Below are 5,713 nucleotides of genomic sequence, written 5' to 3'. Positions count from 1 at the left end.
TTGTGTGATACCTCTAGACTAAAACTAGGGATGCTAGTGATGATATAGGATAAGACGGGGAGGAAGAGAAGGAGGAGGAGGAAGAGGGAGAAAGAAAGGAAGAAAGAAAGAAAGAAAGAAAGAAAGAAAGAAAGAAAGAAAGAAAGAAAGAAGAAAGAAAGAAAGAGGGAGGGAGGGAGGGAGGGAGGGAGGGAGGGAAGAAGGAAGGAAGGAAGGAAGGAAGGAAGGAAGGAAGGAAGGAAGGAAGGAAGGAAGGAAGACAGAAAAGGAAGAAGGATGAGGGGAGAGAGGAGAGGAGAGTAGGAGGAGGAGGAAAGGCCAATAGCACTCTCACTAGGCTTCTCCCCATGATTATTGTACAAGCAGTAAACAAGTGTGAAGGAAAAGAAAACTCTAGCACTTCTTACAAGATGAACAAGCAGCTTCCTGGAGGATTTTCTGAGTCTTGAATGATCACCCACGTTGAGGTATGACTTCCTGGTGGTCAGGTGGCTGAGACCTATTTATACCTCTGTAGATAGCCCTGTAAGCAACCCCACCCCAAGGAGCTCATTCATTCCCCCAAGAAAGACTTGGGTGGAATTGCTTCTTTGGCCTGTTCCTGCCCCATCTAGAGAGAGTCGATGTTTGTTCTTGTCTTCCTTCCTTTTTGAACAATTACAAAGCAACCAAGTGCCTTAGAAAAGGTGAGAGTAGTGGTTGGATCTGGCATGTTTAAGGATCTGGAACTTGATCCCAGAATCTGAAGAAAACAGAGTAACATGGGAAGATCCCTCCATTTTTTTTATAACCCACCAAGTCCAATCAGTGTTACTCCTATATGCATAAGAAGCTTGCATCTTTATTTTGGGCAAGAGAGTGAGTAGATCATTTTCTGGAGAGTATATAGGAAAGGGGCTGACTGATCAAGCAAGATCAAGTTACTGCTTTGGGGATGTTTACCACATATTATATGAAAAGGTCTGGGTCAAACTATTCACATAATTAGGGGGAAAACAGTAAAAATAACCAGCTCTTTAATGAGTTTTAAACACATTATACTTTTATGCTATTTTAATATATATTGTATTTTTTATAAATACATAGTGCAGTCAAGACAAAGTTGTATGGATTTATCTAGAAACTTGCAAAGTGATATGTCAGTTCAAAAGTCATATAACTGATAGCATGGTACTTAATTTCCCATTATAATTTTGAGTGTGTAATTTTATATTTATTTTAAGCAGAATACTATTAGTGTATATTCTCTACTAGAGTGGTGCTTGAATAGTCCTAAAGTAAATTGCATATTATTATACATTTTTCTCATGTAATAGGTAATAATACTGATTTTTGATATTGTACATGTTGGCATAAATTTATGAAATTCATATCAAGATAGTAAAAGAAATATTATAATATACCTCCTATAGGGAGGCACTGGGTATATGATACAGATGAGAATACTTGATAAGTATGTCCCCTGAATAAATGAAAATGAGGACAATTTATTGACAGAATGATAACAAATGTGCCAAAAGAAAAAAGTAGAGCTGAATCTTTTTTGATATACTCACCTGGGGCACAGTTATATGATCTAGTGCCCAAAACAGTCACATCAAAATCTCTGGTGGCAAAATCTAATATTGGTTTTATGTTTGTTTGGTTGGTTTTGTTTTTTGTTTGTTTGTTGGGTTGGTTGGTTTTGTTTTTTCAAGACAGGGTTTCTCTGTATAGCCCTGGCTGTCCTGGAACTCACTCTATAGACCAGGCTGCAATTGAACTCAGAAATCTGCCTGCCTCTGCCTCCCAAATGCTGGGCCTAAAGGTGTGCACCACCACTGCCCAGCTTATTTTTAAGACTATGTTCAACAAAGTTTGAGAAGCACCTACTAGCCAATCTGGGCAAAATTACAAAGAACTATCAGGCATCTTCAGCTCTCATGGTAGGTCATTTAAAGACTCAGTGGTTATTCAGGAATAGAAGTGAAGCAATCCAAAACTAACTGTGGAGAATGATTGAACAGACCATATACCATCTCTGAGTCTTAGAAAGATCATGGCAGCCATCGAAAAGACTTGGGGGAAACCAGGCAGAACCTTTAGGGAAGCAAGTTCTCCTTATAAGAACAATAATAAACACTAGGAGGTTAGACAAGGGGGTGTCTTAAGAATGAGGCTGCACATTAGGATGCAGAGAGACACAATGAACACTCTAGAGTAGTTTGGAGAAATGCATCTGTTTAAGGCAATTAGAAGATGGGCAGAGAATCTATTGCTATAACCTCAGGAAGACAAATATAAATTACAATAGCATCTATCCAGATATACTTAGGGAAAGAAAGTAGACAATTACATAGACAGATAGCTCCGGCAGCAGACATTGCCAGTGCACCACCTGGGTATTCTGGGATTTCTTTAGCATTTATGGTTACCCAACCTCCAGCTTCTTTAAGCTTTCACTAATAAGACTTAGTACCTGTACTGTCTTCTAAGCTAATCATTTGAGCCTTGAAGCCTTTTGGCATGGACAGGGGAACCTGAGACTTCACAGACCCACATACAGCCTATACCCATGTTGAATGGAGTGGAAGCATGAAGACCCAGCTCCTTGCATCAGACCAGAAAAAGCTCCTGCCTTAGTTTATACTCTAAAACGTGTCTGTAGAATTAAGCTGAAGCTGCATATGTAGCAGAGGATGGCCTGGTCAGTCATCAGTGAGAGGAGAGGCCCTTTGTCCTGGGAAGGTTCTATGACCCAGTGTAGGGAATACCAGGGCCAGGAAGCAGGAGAGGGTGGGTTGGTGAGCAGGGGAAGCAGGGGAGGGAATAGGTTTGTTTTTGTTTTTTTCAGAGGGGAAACCTGGAAAGGGGATATCATTTGAAATGTAAATAAAGAAAATATCTAATAAAAATAAATTAAAAAAATAAGGCTGAAGTGATAGTGCATTGCCTAAATCTGTCCCCTTTGCTTGGTTTCTTCCCATTCTCACCTTGCTTCTCTCATTTGTTTAACAGACCCTCATTATAGAGATTTAAGAAAAAAAATGACTTGCTGCTAAGTCTTTGTCTCCAAAAACTCAAAACAGCTGCCTTCCTAGACTGGGCAGGCTACCCATAATCTAGCAGAAGCAGAATCTTCATGGGGCTCTCTAAGCTGAGGTTTACAAGAACAGCCATATGCAAATGGGAGGTTAGTGTTTCGGGTACAACTGGAATTTCCAGCTTTCAGTGATGATGAATTTCGAGACCTGGTAGAGCTAACTTTTCCATAGATCATTGCCAAAGTGACAAAAGTTCCCAAAAATATCTGCCAGGAACTTTAGCACTAATTTCAAATGATGTCCCTCCCTTATTATATCATCACTAAATATCATGCAATGATGTCGTTGAGAATCAAATCACTACGAGAATGCTAAAACCATGTGGTCATACGTGTACTCAGTCAGATCTCCCATATACAGGCATGCTTCATTTAGAGATGTCTAAAAAACAGAGGGACCTGTATCCATGATAAAGAATATTGCTTAAGTTTAGGTTTCTAATAAAAATTAAGCATTGGCAAATTTCCAGAGTTTTTAAATGCTTACTTGCCATCCAAATAAACAGGAACCTTTGTCAAGTGTGAGTCTGGGTGATGTTGTTGGCTATGACTGACAGAGATTATAAAGGCAGGCAAAAAAAAAAATGATGAAGCAGAGGTAGAAAGAAGTAATGCTTCTATTTAATTTTGGGCCTCTGCCCCCTAATATTCTGGGGCAGAGTTCATATGGTTGTATAAAAAAGACTGGCCCTTCTACTTTGACCCCAAATCCCCAAATTATCACAAGTGTAGAAAACTGTCCAACCATTATGATAGGCAGGAAAACAGATAGGCTTTGCTTTCTCTTTCCAAAAGTAACTTCCTAGTCCCATGGGGAATGGGAAAGGATAAAATTAATAAGATTAATAAGATGAGTTATAGAAATACTGGGTATAAGTAATTTCATGAAGAACTCTCTCTTTAGTAACATCTTCAGAAATTGAGTCTCAGCAGCTGTAATATGGAATTTTTTCATCAGGGGATTCCTCCAAGCTTAATACCAATTCTTAAGCACTAACTTGATAATGGGGGGATGCAATTATTATAGTAACTAGACCCATCAAATTATTTTCCTTCCATTATCTTCTAGCATGGTATTTTCAATATCTTAAATAGTAAATTATATGTACAAGCCTGCTGTGCAAGGCTGATATGAGAATGCAAACCCCCTAGACCTTTCTTCAAGGTGCATTCTATAGAAATTAGTACAACCCATAGCAAAGAAAAGGAAATTGATATTCTATGTAGAATTAACATTGTGGGAAGGGAAGCTGCTTCATGTGGAATGGGATGAGGAAAGGCTTCTCAATGAAACCATTTTTCCAAATAATTGCACAAAAGGAGGGCCTTTTCAGAACACCCTAAAACAAAGGTCATTGTATGAGAAAATTCAGTATGTATGAGGTTGATGTATTTGTTTCTTTATCTGTTTATTTATCTATTTATGTGTGTTTTTGCATGTGTGACTATATACCATGTTTGGGGTGCCTGAAGAGGACATAACAGGGCACTGGATTGCCTGAAGCTAGAATAAGCATAGACATTAGTGAGCTGAACTCAGATCCTCTGTAAGAACATCAAGAGCTCTTAACACTGAGCCACATCTCAAAACCAAAGAAAATCTAGTGTTGATGTCAGTTTCAGACCCAAACATAGATAAGGGACCAACAATTCTCAGGGAAAGATCACAAATATTACTTTCTTACATATACTCTAAATATACCCCTAAAATATGCATGCCTATGCATGTGCACACACACAGACTCTGTTCTTTCCTCTTTCTTTGCCAAACTATCTGACAATGGAGGGAGGGAGAGACAGAGAAAGAGACAGAGGGAGGGAGGAAGGGAGGGAGGAGAGAAAGGAAGGAAAGCATGGTAGCAGAAGTTTGAGACAGCTAGTCAAATTTGCATCCACGATGAGGAAACAGTCCAGGTCCCCAGCCTATGGAATGGTCCCATCCAAGTAGGGTGAATTTTCCAAACTCAACCCAATCTAGAACTTGTCTCACACATATCTTCAAAAGATTGGTTCCATCATGATTGCAAATCTCATCAAGTTGACAATCAAATTTAAGCATTACAACACAATAGTCAAAAGTACATTGGGACATAAGGAGAAAATTAGGGGGACGCAGAACACATTGAGTACATTCCTTTCATTTTAGTCAGTCTCAAAAACCAATCATAAGCTGGCTACAGGGCTTTGGGTGAATTTCCAATTAACAACTGTGTGGAGAGCGGTAGAGCTGGAGAGGCAATCGCCTTGACAAGATGGCGCCTACATCCGCTATCGACTCCTGGTAAACAACTGTTTGTGCATGTGCGTAGTGTGAAAAGGCGCCAAGTCACGGCCCATCCCGGGGCGTCACATGGGGTGATGAGCAAACAGCCAATCATGGGCGGACACGCCGCACTGTGGTGTATATAAGCAGTGCCGATTAGTGGCTCGGGGTCTTCCTCTTCATGATGCAATAAATGCTTGCTGTAGAAGGATCCTAGTGTCTACGTGTCTTCTTGCTGGCGAGACAACTGTGCGGGCTACAACTAGTGCCGGAAACCCGGGACGCCGGGGGAGCCTTACGACCGCTGGTGCCGAGGAGACCCTCCACTCACGGAGAGGATTCAGAACTGCAGAACAAGGTAAGCTCTG

The sequence above is a fragment of the Mastomys coucha genome, unplaced genomic scaffold, assembly GCF_008632895.1.
Source record: "Mastomys coucha isolate ucsf_1 unplaced genomic scaffold, UCSF_Mcou_1 pScaffold15, whole genome shotgun sequence".
Lineage (NCBI taxonomy): Eukaryota > Metazoa > Chordata > Mammalia > Rodentia > Muridae > Mastomys > Mastomys coucha.
Note: the sequence above shows the minus strand (reverse complement) of the source record.